At 44.7% G+C, this 16,080-nt stretch overlaps 1 protein-coding gene and 1 long non-coding RNA gene across 2 annotated transcripts in view; one reads left to right on the plus strand and one right to left on the minus strand.

Annotated features, from left to right (window-relative positions):
• The window catches only part of LOC148124756 (uncharacterized), an 801,081-nt gene that overhangs the window by 499,257 nt on the left and 285,744 nt on the right, over positions 1 to 16,080 (minus strand). The gene's annotated exons all lie outside the window — the stretch shown is intronic.
• Positions 1 to 16,080, plus strand: part of NEXMIF (neurite extension and migration factor) — a 386,178-nt gene that overhangs the window by 288,251 nt on the left and 81,847 nt on the right. Inside the window, exon 3 of the mRNA XM_087940871.1 lies at positions 566 to 710. The gene's annotated coding sequence lies outside the window, so the exon portion shown is untranslated. The remainder of the gene's footprint in view (positions 1 to 565; positions 711 to 16,080) is intronic.

Here is a 16,080-nt window from a genome sequence, read left to right on the forward strand (position 1 = left end):
TTTCTTGAAAACCTCCAGCGATGGTGAATCCACAACTAAATGAGAAATGAGAAATGAGAAGTCTGTTTCTGCCTCCAAGCATGGTCAAGACCCACATCTTCCTCTTTGCACTTTTCGTTGAATCTTCTTCCAAAACTGTTGCTCACCAGCCTTACAGGACACGTTTTGTGAACTCCTTGGCGCAAATAACCAATTTTCTGAATAAATGAATTCATGTAGGCGGTTATATCATGCTTCCCCCAAAGTGTGGTCCCTTCCTACTCTGTTAAACTGTCAATTCTGCTATCAGCTTATTCTATGTTCTAAATGCTGAATGTGGATCATATACTTAGTGCCCCACCTGAAAATCACCAGGCCCTTCCGTATAGAATATTTTTACGGTTCCTTTGCTGCCTGCCTCTGGCGGTATTCCTGAGAGCTTCTGCGTAACTGAAGGATGCAGTCTTTGAATATGAGCATATGAACAGCAGGAGATCCTTATGTAGATGCCACTAATTTAATTTAACTTGCTATATAAGCAGAGAAAGGGCAATTTTCCACTAACACGCTTGCCTTTATTCTACAGTCACCTTCAGTGTCCTACATCAATAATTGAAAGCGCTTCTGATCTTCTCCTGGACTTGCACTGGGGAACACAACCTTGTGAGGAGAGGAACCTGCAAAACAGCTTGTGACAAAAGAAGAAAATGGTGCTGAAATAATCTTAAAAGGTAAGCCAAACGGACGTTTGTTGAAATGGCTGGGCAGGAGTTGTTGATGAAGTGAGGAGAAGTCCATCCTCAAAGTTTGGTGGGACCTTTGCTCGTGAAAATCCACACACACACTTTGGGACGTGGGGGAGTCAGGGGGGGTTGCCCTCCATCGGTCAAAGATTTCTCCCGCATTCTCTGTGGAGCGATTGGGATGGGGTTGCGCACTTGGGCCTGCATTATGCATGCCCACTTCTGTCTCCAGAACTGGGAGATTGCAATTGGAAGGAATGACTCAATTGTACAACTGGAGATTTTGAACCTCTTCGAGAAGCCTCTCGTTGGGAATATGAACTGCATTGTGCCTCGTGCTGGGTGGAAAAATGAACCCACGGTAGCAACAAAGGATGTTTTATTTGGATTATCCAGTGTGAACCGATTTCTGAACGGATGGACTTGAGGACAATTACTTTTTGCAAAAAGGCATCATCAAAATAACCGCAAAGGTGCTTTTTCCCAAAAGAAACTGGACTTTCTTGGGTTTTTTTCTTCAAAAATATTTCACTTTTCATCCAAGACACTGAAGGACTTTGTTGGATGAGAAGAGTAATATTTTCCAGGAAAAAAAACCAAGAAAGTCCTCCAGCACTTTTGGGACAACCATGACCTGGATGATTGAGAATCTCCATAGACATCAAGACAATCAAGTACAGTTTGGCCCATCCTTAGAAGGGTCCTATGCATGATTAGATTTTGTCTTCTGCAACTACATGTTTAGGTATCTCAACATGTCAGAATGATGAGAAGCAAACAAAGAGGTTGTCTTTCTTCTTGCAGAATTTGACCAGTTGGAATTTCCTGCAGAGTCTGAGAGCAAGACTGTTCCCAGAACAAAGCAGAACTTTGCTGCCCAAGTCTATGTTCTCCTTCCACCTTGGTTAATATTCATACATTCCTTGTTCTTCCTGAGTGGAGGAGCTTTCAGTTACAGAACATGTTTCTTCTTCCTTTGGCCTTCAAGCTTGCTTGGTTAGCTAACTTGTGTTTAATTGTAATATTTCCATTTGAGATACAGCTGATCCTTTTTCCCCTGGTTTCCAGCTGTTCTTTCTTATTACCAGCCATCCTGAATTTTGAAATACTTACTTAGCTAATAAATACTTTTAATGATAGTAAAATCTCTCTTGAATTTTCCCCGTATTTTTATTTTTGTGTCCTTGGGTAAATCTGTTGTGCAGATTTTGATCAGTATTGCCTTGATAAAAGCTTTGTTTGTGCCCATATGTCTCTTTGCAGTATTTATTGGCCTCCGTTCAATTTCAGCTGCTTTTATATTCGTGCCAAACCTCCTTACCTTCCTTGTGCAACATATGCTGGTGGGTGCTCGGTGTTTTGGCCAATGTTTCTGGCTTTGTCAAATATTAAGAGCTTTTTTGGGGGTAGTGTTTTCTCATGAATGGATTGGAGTTGAGAGGCCTCTTTCATTTTGGTTCCTAAGCTGGAAAGAATAAAATAATAATGCTGAAAGTCAAGATGCGATTAGCGAAAAAAATATAATTAATGAATTGACCCTCTTCTGGTGTGCCATCTGCAGCGTGGATTTTGATACCAAAATATTGTTTTTGTATCTTTGTAGGTCATTCTGTTCTACTTATTTTGATGACAGGAGGAAAATCAAGTGCTGGCTTCCTGGGATTCTATAAATTCAGGCATGACATGTTGTCCCTGCTGTTGCTGGGCAAATAGGCACTTTTCACTTGATGTACTCAGAGCTTTAGCAGTCAATTGTACTTTTTAGCGTGTTTGATTATAAACCACTCAGAGAGCTTCAGATATTCGGCATTAAAAATTTTTAAATAAATAAGCTTGGATAAACAAGTTGATTGGAGTTAGCTGAATGGCTGATCATCATCATCCTCTTCCTCATCATTTTAACAGATAAACAGAGTTGGGAGGGATCTTATAGGTCATCTAGTCCAACCCCCACCCAAGCAGGAGACCCTACACCATTTTTGACAGATGGGAGTCCAATCTCTTCTTGAAAGTCTCAAGTGATGAAGCTCCCACATCTTCCAAAGGCAACTTATGTTCCATGGGTTGATTGTTCTCACTGTCAAAAAGTTTCTCCTTATTTCTAAATTGAATCTCTCCTTGATCAGTTTCCATCCATTGTTCCTTGTTTAGCCTTCGGGTGCTTTGGAGAATAGCTTGACCTCCTTCCTCCTCTCTGTGGCAGCCCCTCAAATACTGGAAGATGCTATCATGTCTCCCCTGGTCCTTCTCTTCACTAGACTAGCCAGGCCTAGTAACTGCAACCGTTCTTCGTATATTTTAGCCTCCAGTCCCCTAATCATCCTGGTTTCTCTTCCCTGCCCTCTTTCTAGAGTCTCAACCTTTTTTTTATAATGTGGTGACCAAAACTGGATGCAGGACTCTGGGTGTGGTCTTACTAGGGCTTTATAGAGTGGTATTAGTACTTCCCTTGATCTTGATTGTATCCCCCTGTTAATGCAATTTAGGATTGTGTTGGCTTTTTTGGCTGCCAATCCTCATTCTAGCCATTGTCTAGCCACTGCAGAATGAAGGCCTCTCCCGCATGTTTCCAACCCATACAGCCCTGAGCTTCCTGTTGCCCATTGGGCCTGCCATACTTGCTGATGTTGCTCCATCTTGTTCTAGGTCATTTTCATGGATGCTTTTGATAAAGTGGGATCCTTCCATGACCGCCTTGGTCCAGCTGCTGTCAGCCTTCAAGATTTTCTTCCTTTGCTTTGCATCTTTCGGCTGTCATAAGTAACGGGGGGGGAGTGAGCTGGAGGTGTAACAAACTAGTACTGTATAAACTGAGGAGTGGGAGAGAACATTCTTGCTTAGGTTTCTATTTGTTGCTTAGCTTTCTCTTCTCTGCGCAGCTGCAAACCTTGATCAAACTACGCCAAGGTCAACGGACAGAAGCCCCATCACCACCTGAAGATGCCCACATGATGACATTCGCACCTTTTAATTGGAAGAACCATTTGAACTATTGGGGGTGGGATCATTGCCATCACTTTGTATATGTGATTTACGCGCCCATTTCCTCAGATTCAGAATTCTTTTGTTGCTACCACTTGACTTCCAGTAAAAGATATCTTTTCTCTAATTAAAAGAGCCTAAGTATTTCTTTTTTGGATGTTGAATGGAGCACCAGCTGACAGCTGCCCTCAGTTCTTCTTGCCATGTGACCAGCCCATTTCCACTTCAATTCTTTGACTCTTTTGATGGCATCATATACTTTGGTTTGTTCTCTAATCCACGTGCAGGTCTTTCTATCTTGTCTTGTGATGCCAAGCGTGTTCCTTTCCATGGCTCTTCGTGCCACTCGTAGCTTTTGTGAGGTTAGTGTTTGAAAGTATATTGAAAAAATGTGTTCTAACCAAAGCTTCCGAGACTGTAATTAAGCACACGCTCAGTTAAAACAATTCCTGTTTTATTGCAAAGCTGGGAATTATTTTCATTCACAGCCGGTAATGAATCTCCAACAATCCCTCGAGATAAGCACCCACCTTTCTTTCCTGTGAAGGGCTGCCAATAACAGAAGTAGCAAATGAACTAGAAAAAAACCCCAACCGAAATACAAAGAGCTTCAAGAATGAATCTGAACCGAATGGATAACTTTGCTTCCTGCAAAGGTTTCATCACCTTTGCCTGTCCTTTACACCTTATGGGAGGGGCAATCATATCCCAGCCTGACTCCTGAGCCGCTCCTTTTGTTTCAGCTGCTGTCACCTTCTAGCAGCTCTGCCCACATGCACACTGGGAACAGGCTCCCCTGGGTCCTCTGCCTCGCTGCTGCCAGGCTCCGGAGGCAGCACCCCACTCCCAGATGATCCTGGCCCCATCTCTGCATCGGATGTAGGACCCTCATCCGAGTCCTCTCCAGAATCCCGGACTGGTCCCCGTTGTTCCCCACTGTCCAATTCCACTGTTGTCTGCACAGGCTGCCAGAGAACCACAACAGAATAGCTGATTATTGGGTAATAAACATTTGATGATGCATATAGGGTAGTCAAAAGGGGACATAATGGCTCAGCAGTCAACTGGAGAGCTGATAGCCCGGGTTTGAGACCCTTGTGCTATGCAACAGGGTGAGCTCCCGTTCCTCAGCCCAGCTCCTACCCACCTAGCAGTTCAAAAGCCTGCAAATGCAAGTAGATCAATAGGTACCACTTTGCTGGGAAGATAAGAGTGTCCGAGCGCCTTGGTGTATAGTCATGCTGGCCAAATGACCACAGATAACGCCTTTGGACAATGCTGGCTCCCTCAGCTAAGAAACAGAGATGAGCACCACGTCCTGGAATTGGACATGACTGGAAAAGGAGATCTGTACCTTTATCTTTACCTTTATAATATAGACCTTGACTTATGAGTACAATTGGGACTGGAAATACAATTGTAAAACATTGTGGTTGTAAGTTAAGGCCTCCATGTGACCAGAAGTAATTATATGGCCTTTTTCATGGCAGTCAGAAGGCAAATGCTGTGGATGCTAAGTGAACTGATTCATTTGAATGGGCATTTCTTGTCAGAAATTGGCAAAATACATCGCGAATCATAGTCATGTGACTGCGGACTGCTGCAACCAGTCATAAAGCTGACCCAACTGCAGTGTGGCCTCGGAACTGCAGGGGGCGTAGTTTGACCATTTCCTGTGGCTGTTATAAGTTTGAGCTTGTACGTTGGGGGACCATCTGTAGTTAATTTGCAGGTTCTCGTTTGTTGGTTCCCAATATTTATATCCTGTCCTATTTGCAAGTAACAATAAGATAAAACCAGGGGTGGGATTCAAATTTTGTAACAACCGGTTCTGTGGGCCTGGCTAGGTGGGCGTGGCCATGTAACTGGGGGGTGGGCATGGCTTTTTGGGTGGCAGCACCACTCCCCCCATTTTGGGGGCCTTCTGGGCCTCAGGGAAGCCTCCTGAGGGGGCGTTTTTGCTCCCAGAAGGCTTCCCTGTGGCCCAGGAAGGAAAAAAAATGGAGCATGGGTGAGCACGCAGCATCCCCCTGTGCTCCGTTTTGGGGCTCCTGGGCCTCAGGGAAGCCTCTTGGGGGGCATTTTTGCTCCCAGAAGGCTTCCCTGGGGCCCAGAAAGGCAAAAAATGGAGGGGAGAGCTGCACCCCCCCTCTGTTTTTTGCCTTCCAGTAAGTAAGCGAGGGGAATCCCAGCACAGCTGATCATAGGAACAGCTGATCGTCAGGAGGGGGGGGAATAATTACCTTAAGGACTGACTGGGCAGGGAGGGGAGGGGCCAGCCTGGGGCACAATTTGCTGGTTCTCCGAACTATGCAGAATCATAACAACCGGTTCTATAGAACCGGTTTGAACCGGGAGAATCCAACCCTGGATAAAACATGACATACCCCAAAGCACATAACGAATCCTGTTCTTCCCTCTTTGGGAGGTTCCTAGGCTGTAAGCAGGCAACAGGCCTTCTCAGCGGTGGCCCCCACTCTTTGGGACACCCTTCCTCCAGGGTCTGCGTGGCCTCAATTTTGCTTATGTTTCACAAACACGTTAGAGCCACATTGTCTGCACATTATCTGTCCTTAGGGACCTTGCGTATGGGTTGCTCACTTCTTCATGGGATGGTGGGGCTAGAATTCAGCATGTTATTAGTGGAAACAGACAGACAAGAGCAATCCAGCCTGAGCAGATATCCAGAAATTTTAGACAGGGGCTGCTAGCAACGAAATGATCAGTACTTCAGCAGCCACCTTAGGCGCTTGCTGCAGTCCACTTCCACTCCAACGTCCAGTGAACTAATCTTAGATTATCAGCTAACCGTCAGTGCCATGTTGGGGGAAAAAGAATGGTTTACAGAGGTTTCAAACAAAACAGACAAGCCTTGTTCCTTGGGCTCGAAATCGAAGGGTGCTGCTTTTAAGGTTTAAAATGCAAAGAATGGATCGCTTGAGCTCTTTTACAGCTGCTGCAAGCCACAGCTGGCAAGCTCAACCACGTTGGCTGCTCCCGCTCAGAAACTCTGCTATTGCACCCACTGGCCATGTGCCAATTAAACTTGCTTTGAAATCTGCTTGTTTCCAGTAAAAAGCATTCAGGGCTGAAGTGTCCTTTTTCCAGAGCTATATTTTCCAAAGCCTTCTGGTTGAATGGAGACTTCAGAAGAGGCTACTCTCTTCCACCCCACTCCCAGTTCCTCACCATGCCCCACTTCCCAAAAGACAAGAACTTTTAGGTTAGGGTTTATTTTTAAATAACTTTATTGATTTTCAAAAGTAGAACATTAAAACGATAAACAGGCCAAAAGAGGGCTGAGAAAGAAAGAAGATCAAGAAAGGAAAAAGATGGGAGTTCAAAAAGACAAGAAAAGAGGACGAAAAATAGAAAATGAAGGAATGAAGACAAATATATGTGTCCCAGGGTAATGTTGCAGGATCCAATCTGGGTCAGTCGCTGGAACCAGAGATTTTATCTTTTGAGCTTTCGGACTCATGCCGGAGCCCATCCTTAGGAAACTTCTCTCTAGCAGAGTGTGTGCAGCTACTAAGATTGTTGAACGAGCAGGCACAAAAACAGCCAGGGAAGTGATTGAAGCCTGAGAAGCAGGCCCCTCATCAGTCGACAGGAGGGCTGATTTACCACCAGCCTGTCAGGCCCCTGTTGGAATCTGATTCCGAGGGGAGAGGTCAAGCAGCTGACAGGGAGTGGGAATGTGGCTCCAGTGGCTGTGGAGGAAACTGGGGAAGGGCCCAGTCCAGCTGGGCCTTCAGAGGAAGACCCAGGCCCACCCCCTCTTCATCCTAGGGCACACAGGGAGGAACGGAGAAGGGAGCAACATGAGTTACGTGGATTATGGGGGAGAAAAGGCCCTGATTCCCTTCATTAGCTGCAGCTGGGAAAACAGGTTTTAAAAAGGGCTTTAGTGCACAGCACCTTGCTGGAAGCAAAGCATGCATTATTTTTGTTTGTCGAGTCTTATCTGGGTTCTGGCGTCCTCCCAACTGTGTGTGTTTTGTTATCTTTTGAAGTCTGCAATTCCTTATCCTGCCCTGTCTCGTTTATTGCTGCAGCGTGGTTTGTGTTGATTTTTATTTATAATTTATATGTACTTTGCGGTTGGACTGAATTTCTTTCATTTAAAAACTGTTCTTGGGAGAGTTTTTTTTCTCCAGCCAATGATAACTGGACATTGGGGGCCAAGTTGGAGGTACTAAAGGGACTTTACCTACTTTTGTGACTTTGTTGCTTTTGTGCCATGCCCCTTTGGAATGCAAGGGCTGGGGGTAGCATAAGCAAGCAACAGCCAACATCTTAAAAGCCAGCCATCAACACCACCCCAGTCAACATCTAAAAGCCACATACAACACAGGTAGTATAAATATCACACAGAGAATAGCACACATTCTGCTAGAGCAGAGGTCTCCAACCTTGGCCACTTGAATACTTGTGGACTTCAACTCCCAGCAAAGCTGGCTGAGGAATTCTGGGACTGAGGTCCACAAGTCTTAAAGTTGCCAAGCGTGGGGACCCCATGCTAGAGAGACATTCCCTGAGGATGATGGGCTCCAGCACGAGTCCAGCACGGCTCCGGCACAAAGCCTCAGGTCCAGGCGACCAACTCAGATTGGATCCTGCAGAAAAAGAGTGACTTCTGACTTTCTTTGGTATAGATATGAATTTTAAAACTGTATATAACTCTTACTCTATGGTTAATTTACATTTTCATTTCTTTCGGTTTCTTGCCAAAAATCTTTTCCAAGTAGAAATGAAATTAGTCAACTTTTTTTTCTTTAATCTAAGCTGTCAATTTCACCAGCTTCACCAAATGGTTGTAAGTCAAGGACTACCCGTAGTTGTGGACCCAGCTATTGTTTTTTAAAGCTTGACTTATCCATTAAATGTACTTCCATACATCTAGAGAATCTGTTAACTATGAACAGAGTCCTGGGACTTCACTTCTATAAGATCCACCACAAGTTGTATTTCTGGAGTCATTCTATGACTTCAAACTACTCCAGTGTCTCTGGTCAAGGATTTAGCTCAATGTGGATATTGTAAAACAGGCGGGGGGTGGGGTAATTCCAGCTATCTTACTGGTATTTGCCCCCCCCCCTCCCCTTTTTGCAATTTCTAGAACCTCTCCAAATTGGCTAGAACACTTTAGAACTTAACACTTAACGAATGTCTCAGTTAGCAACAGAAATTTTGTAGTCCTAAATTGAGGATGACCTATAGGAATGGAATTAGGCAGTTCCATATGATCCTTGCTTCTTCTCATTGAAAGTTTGTGGGATTTAAAATGTGGTGAAAAAGCCTTGCTGGGATGGATTGTGCCTAGAAAGGAGGATGCCGCCTGATGGACTACAGTGAAGGGGCGTTTCCCAAGAAGGAGGGAGCACATTCCAAGGAGGGGCTGGGGGGGGGGCAAGACAAAAGGCAGCCCAGCCCAGAGGAGACAGAGAGAAAGAGTCAGGAGCCGTGGTGGCCCAGTGGTTAGAGTGCAGTATTGCAGGCTAACTCACCTACTGCCAGGAATTCGAATCCCACCAGGCTCAAGGTTGATTCAGCCTTCCAGCCTTCTGAGGTGGGTAAAATGAGGACCCAGATTGTTGGGGGCAAGAGGCTGACTCTGTAAACCACTTAGATAAGGCTGGAAAACACTATAAAGCAGTATATAAAGATAAGTCTAAGTGCTATTGCTCAGCGCTGTAGCCACTCCCTACAATCTCTCAGCGTATAACTGTTGGGGTGAGAGGAGGGAAGGTTTAATCTGGCAAGATTCTGTCTATTGGTGTGAGCAGATGAAGAACTGAACTTTGACTGGATTTTTCTATGTAATTCTTGGGCTGGACCTGGCACTTGTGAAAATATAGAGAGATCCAAAGTTTGGAGAACACCTGTGAACCACTAGTAATGCGGTTGGCTCGGTTGTACTACCAACCCGCTTCAATATTATCAGTTGACCAGAAAAGTTCATCTCCCATCTGCTAGTTCTATAAAACTAACAATTTGGCACATTCTGTGGAACCTCTGATATGAAAAGATCTGACTTCACTACCTTGAGTGCTGTTAGGGTCAATTACTCATTTGATTGACACTTTTTATTAGGGCTAGTGCAGCGGTGTGGAGAATTTCTCCTTGTAGCAATTCGGCTTCCATTTGATAAAAGAGAATTTGCTTTTGGAATTTCTTTCAAAGGAGAATATCATCTTGGTGATGTGGTTCGGTTCTCGTGTGGTACATGGAGTTATAGGGGGGCTTTCTCCTGCTTTAACACTTCCTTCAAGGGTGTTCTTAAGACATCTTTTCATCAACTACTAAAATGGGATGCTGGGCAAGACTGCATTCGAGACCCGAGAGTTGCCATGGAGCAGAGTTAAGCTCCCATTCCTCATTCCAGCTCAGCTCCTGCCGGGACAGGAAAGGAGCCCTCAACTCCATCATAGCTTCCACCACCGTGGGCAACAATGATGACGCCAGCTAATCCTTTCAATCCAGAAGCATCTTAATGCTTCTGACACAACTCCGCCCCCCCCAACCCCCAAAAAATCAACTAGTGAAGCCAGTTAGGTCATGGCTGCCTGTGGAATTCTGGGAAATGAAGTCCATACGTCTTAAGTTGCGAAGATTGGCAAACCCTGAGTTAGGGACAGCCCGTTGTCAGTAATAGGTGGTGGAAGCTATGAGGCAACATCGGGCTTTTGGGGTGAGGAGGTGCTTCTTCCATTTCTTTGAATATCATTTTTGCAGGCCCTACCAGAGTTTTGCTGGAGTGTCTTAAGCCTTTTGTAGGCTTTTCAAACTTGCCTTGTCTTCCTTTCTCACAGTGAGGAACCATGTGACAAATTTTGGCCAGCTATAGTTGGAAGGGGGCCCCAAAGTCACAAGCAACTGGGATGCTAAGAATAACGCAACCATGATTATTAGAAAGGTGATTCGGAACATTTCATGATAGCCTGAATTAGAAAGGGGTGTCCATAAGAGGCGCCTTCTGGGGTGAAGGGAAGAAGAACGTGGATGCCGCTGGTTTTGAGTTTTTTTTGTGAGAAAGGTCAGAGTTCCATCTTTGACATTTCCAGGAAAGAACCGGGGAGGGGGCCCCAAATCTGAAAGCTTGGAAAACTGCATTTACTTAATGCAGGGAGCATTGAGACCAAGAAATGCAAAAAGCTTTCTGCATTACTTTGTTTTGTGCTAAAAAAGCACCTTCAATCAGGGGTGGAATTCAAATTTTTTAAACAACCAGTTCTGTGGGCGTGGCTTAGTTGGTGGGCGTGTCTTGGTGGTCATGTGACTGGGTAGACATGGCTTGGTGGTCATGTGACTGGCTGGGCATGGCCAACTCAATATCATTCACATTGAGGCACGCATCTCCTCGCCTGGCTTTCCATGACTGCGGGGATGCTGCAACAGTTGTAAGTGTGAAAAGTGGTCATAAGTCACTTTTTTCAGTGCCATTGTAACTTTGAATGGTCACTCCACACAAGCAAAGTACCAACAAAGGAGGGGGAAAAAAACTCCAGAGAAGTTCCTGAGACAGGAAGTCTAGTCCTGCCAAGAATGTAATAAGAGTTAACAAAGAGGCAGTTTCTGTAAGCAACACCAGAATGTTTCCTTCCTGCCTTCCTGACAGGATTAGGCCAGTAGTTTCTTCTAACAACTGGTTCTCCAAACTGCTTCGAATGTTTACAACTGGTTCTAGCGAATAAGTGTGAACTGGTAGAATCCTACCCCTGCCTTCAATGTATTTGCTTATTGACTGCAGGCCTTCAAATTTAGGCAAGAATTGAAGATCTTCACCCTGCCTGCTTCTTTTGAAAGGCTCATGATTCACAAGCCCCTTGGATGGCTTCCCTACCATTCTTGATTCTTGATTCTAAAGCAAACTGTCACAAGCGTTGAAAGGTGACAGGTTCTTGAATCCCAGCCATGCCAGAGGGGATATATGCCAGTGGCTGAGCCTTTGCAGAAGAACCAAGCAGGAAGGGCTGGCTGTCAATCTGGGTGCAAGGAGAGCTTAGAAAACCCAAGTGGCGGCCATGACTGGGTGACCAAAACTCTGCTCCCTTTTAACAGGGATCCCAACTGTGGAGCTTTGGTGGCTGCCATGCTGATTATTATTATTATTTTTGCATTCCTCTACAAAGCAGCTGCTAATTCTCCCTTCAGAGAGAATGAAACCTCCATTTGTATGTAAGCAGATATTCTGTTTTTGTTATGTAGCTTAGAATCATGTTTCCCAGTTGTGGCAACTTCTAGATAGGTGGACACCCAGGATTCTCATCAGTAGCCATTGACTGTCTGGGGAAGAAGGCAGGGAAGATTGCAAATGGCAATCATGGGATCGCAGGGCATTGCATCCAGTCATAAGTGCGAAATGGTTGCCAAGCTCCAGAGGTGGGATTCAGCCAGTTGTGGCCAGTTCTAGAGAACAAGTAGCTTGTTGAGTAGCTTTGAGTAGTTGGGAGAACCGGCCAATCCCACCTCTGACTGGCCCCACCAACCCCATCTCTTCTCTGCCTCCCATTGAGGCCCAGCTGATTGGCTGATTGGCTGGGTCTTCTTTGGTTGCCCTGCACAGGAGAACGGAGCTGGGAAGCAGGCTAGTGGGGTGGGGAGGGAAGGGGCATTTTGCAGGATCCTTCCCCTGCCACGCCCACCAAGCCACACCCACCAAGCCATGCCCACAGAACCGGCAGTAAAAAAAAGTTGAATCCCACCACTGCTAAACACCCCAGATCAGGTGATTGCAGAAGTGCTGGAATGACCAGAAGTCCAAGGACCAGTCATAATGGCATTTTTAAACTATCTAATATATGTTTTAAATAGGTTTTAGACTAGGTTGTTATTATTATTATTATTATTATTATTATTATTATTATTAAATACTCTGTAGTGTGATTGTGATGTGGTGTTTGGGGTACTGTGCTGGAGTAGAATGCAATGACAGTAAAAGGTATTCTATTCTATTCTATTCTATTCTATTCTATTCCATTCCATTCCATTCCATTCCATTCCATTCCATTCTATATTCTCTTCTCTTCCCTTCCCTTCCCTTCCCTTCCCTTCCCTTCCCTTCCCTTCCCTTCTATTCTATTCTAATCACAATCATTCATTCAGCACCATTGTAACTTTGAATGTTCCCTGGATAAAAAATGGCCTTGAGTTGAGGACTCCCTGGATTGACCCTCCTGGGCCTTCAAAGGCAGGGTCTGTGCTTATTGATACCACCTCTAGAAGGACTAGGGGTGACAGGATAGCATTGTTCCAATATTTGAGAGGCTCCTACGGAGACAAGGGGGTCAAACTAATTTCCAAAGCACCGGAAGGCAGGACAAGAAACAATGGTTGGAAACTCACCAAGGAGAGAAGCAATTTAGAACTTAAGGAGACATTTCCTCACAGTGAGAACAATTAACCAGTGGAATAACTTGCCTCCAGAACTTGCGAATGCTCCACCACGGGAAAGTTTTTAGAAGAGACTTGACAACCATTTGTCTGAAATGGTAAAAGGTCTCCTGCTCAAGCAAGGGGTTGAACTAGAGGACCTCCACGGTCCCTTCCAACTCTTTTATTCTATGTTCACTTCAGCGTCCAAAGCTAAACATTTTGCTCTCCTTTAAAAACAAAAGCAGATGGAAGTGTCGTACAGCCGTAGATTCCAAAAATCCACGTGCTCCCACCTTAAGGCATCAATGATTAAGGAAGTTGGAGAAAATGCTGTAAAGCCCATATGCCTCCTCTTCTCATGGGCACCGGATACTCCCCTTGAAGGATAAAGAAGGGTGTGTGGTGCAAAATTGGTCCTTTCACAGCAGATTCCAAGGGACGAGCAAGTTTGACAGGCGTCCCCTCTCAATTACTCTCACGTTGCCTTCTCAGATGAGAGGTGAAAGGCCAGAGGTGGTATTTTCAGCTGGTTTGGACCGGTTCTGGTGTACCGGTAGCGGAAATTTTGAGTAGTTCGGAGAACCAGCATTTGATTTGCTGCGCCTCAGCTGAGCTAAACAACAGCCCACCATCGTTGACACAGAGGGCAGTTTTTGAGCCCTGCTCACATGTGCCTCTCATAGAACCAGTAGGAAATAATTTGGAAACCCACCACTGGGAAGGATGGAGGCACAGAGAAGGATGCTTTGCTTCCGGCCATCCACCCAGGGAGAGCTGGCACCAAAGAGAAGATTTCCACTGGTGAGACTCTCGCAACTGCATTGCACCAGCCCTCCCTCCTAAGTATTTTTAAACTGCTCAGCAGCTGTTCTGCCATTCAGTCGAAGCATTTGCTCAGCACACAAGCCATGTGCCGGCAGGAATAGCTCAGAAGGCGAAAGTCAAGATGTACCTTGCTGGAGCATCTTATTCGCCCATCTGGGTTGTTGAAGTCCGTCTTGGTCAAGTCTGCTTTGGAACGCGACTGAAACCTTTTTCGTGGATGATTCTGAGTTTGTTTTCTTCCAAGGGAAAAGGGGCTCTTCTTCCCCTTTTTCCTCAAGAGAAGAGTAGAAGAAGGGTAACGGATGCAAAAGTCTCCCATGCGCTTACTGCAAAACGGTGCAATGAACGTTTTCCTTTTCTAACGAAGCGGTCTTTTGGGAGGTCAAGCAAGGGAGGATTGCATCCCACATGACCAGAGCAGTGAGGGGACAGGGGCTTTATAGAGCCGGGGACTCCAACCTTGGCAACTTTAAGCCTGCCGGAATCCCAGAATTTCCCACCAGTTTTGCTGGAATTGAAGTCCACCAGGCTTAAAGTTGCCAAGGTTGGAGACCCCAGTTGTAGAGTGCTGTGCTGCTGCTGGCACCGGGCCATGGGGGTAGGGCAGGCAAGAGCCATGCTCTGAAAGGCCAGGTAGAGTAGGGGAGTGTTTAGCCTGCGCGATGGCACATGAGAAAGACCTTGAGAGATGGGGTGAAGAGATGCTGCCTAGGGAATGAGTTTTTCAGTGCAAGTTTTTTTTAATTTGTAATAGCAAATCTGACTATTTTACAGGGGAAAAAAATCAAATTTACTGACAGCAATGGCAAATAAGTCTTGGGTAATAGGGGCAATATTTTCCAAGATATAAAATAGAAACAATGAGCAAGATCATTAAGCAATATTTTCACTTTCTTCAAAAAATGTTTAACCAAAATAAATAACTGCATTACCAATCAGAAATATAATGCTTCCAGGCCTGGAGATATACCAGCATGCACTAACCATCTTCTGATAGCCAATTTTTCCATGAAATGTGTTTAATCCTTTTTTAATGGAACTTAAATGATCATTAGCCATCATAACATCTTATAGGAGTGTGTTCCATGTTTTAACTATGAATGAGGTGAAGTCCTTCCTTTAAATGCCCTGACTTTCCTCGCTGAGGTATCAAAAGTTGGTTGGTCCATATTGATATCAGCTCTAGAAGGACTAGGGGTGACATGATAGCAACGATCCAATATTTGAGAGGCTCCTACAAAGATGAGGAGGTCAAAATATTTTCCAGACCACCAGAAGGCAGGACAAGAAGCAACAGATGGAAAACAGTCAAGGAGAGAAGCAACCTGGAATTAAGGAGAAACTTCCTAATGGTTAGAGCAATTAACCAGTGCAACGGCTTGCCTTCAGAAAATGTGGCTGCTCCATCACTAGAGGGTTTCAAAAAGAGACATAGATAGCCAACTGTCTGAACTGGTATAAGGTGTCCTGCTCAAGCAGGGGGTTAGGCTAGAAGATCTCTGAGGTCCCTTCTAACTCTGTTATTGTATGTTTTATTTAATCCCTTCTTTATTAAAAGGACTGCTATGCCCACATTTCATTATTAACCACCCTGAAACAACTGAATAAACTCAGAAGACAGGAACGATGTTTGAGCTTCTCTTTTAATTTTTCTGCTCTCCTTGTTTCCAACGGTTATCTTACACTTTGATTTTATTAATCTGTTTATTTGGTTCCTCGTCTGCAGTAAGTGGCATTTTTCTTATATAAATGAAAGGAGGGAGAAACAAGGTTCTTGAGAGAGAAACTTTGAGGAAGTCAGTTTTTTTCCATGTATTTCTGCCAGCGCGGTTGGAAGAAATATAGATAGTGCTTGACTTACGACCACAATTGAACCCAAAATTTATGTTGCTAAGTGAGACAGTTGTTAAGCATATTTTGCTCCATTTTACAACCTTTCTTGCCACAGCTGTTAAGTGAATCACTGCGGTTGATAAGTTAGTAACAATGTTGTTAAGTGAATCTGGCTTCCCCATTGACTCTGCTTGTCAGACGGTCGCAAAAGGAGATCACGTATTATATGTAAAATTATACCTATGAAAATGGTCATGCCATCTTTAGCCTCTGTGTTAACCTAAGATAATTTACTGGTAAATGATCTAAGAATTTTCTATTGTTTTGTATAAAGACAATT

The sequence above is a fragment of the Pseudonaja textilis genome, chromosome 12, assembly GCF_049901715.1.
Source record: "Pseudonaja textilis isolate UNSWEBS1 chromosome 12, rPseTex1.2, whole genome shotgun sequence".
NCBI lineage: Eukaryota > Metazoa > Chordata > Lepidosauria > Squamata > Elapidae > Pseudonaja > Pseudonaja textilis.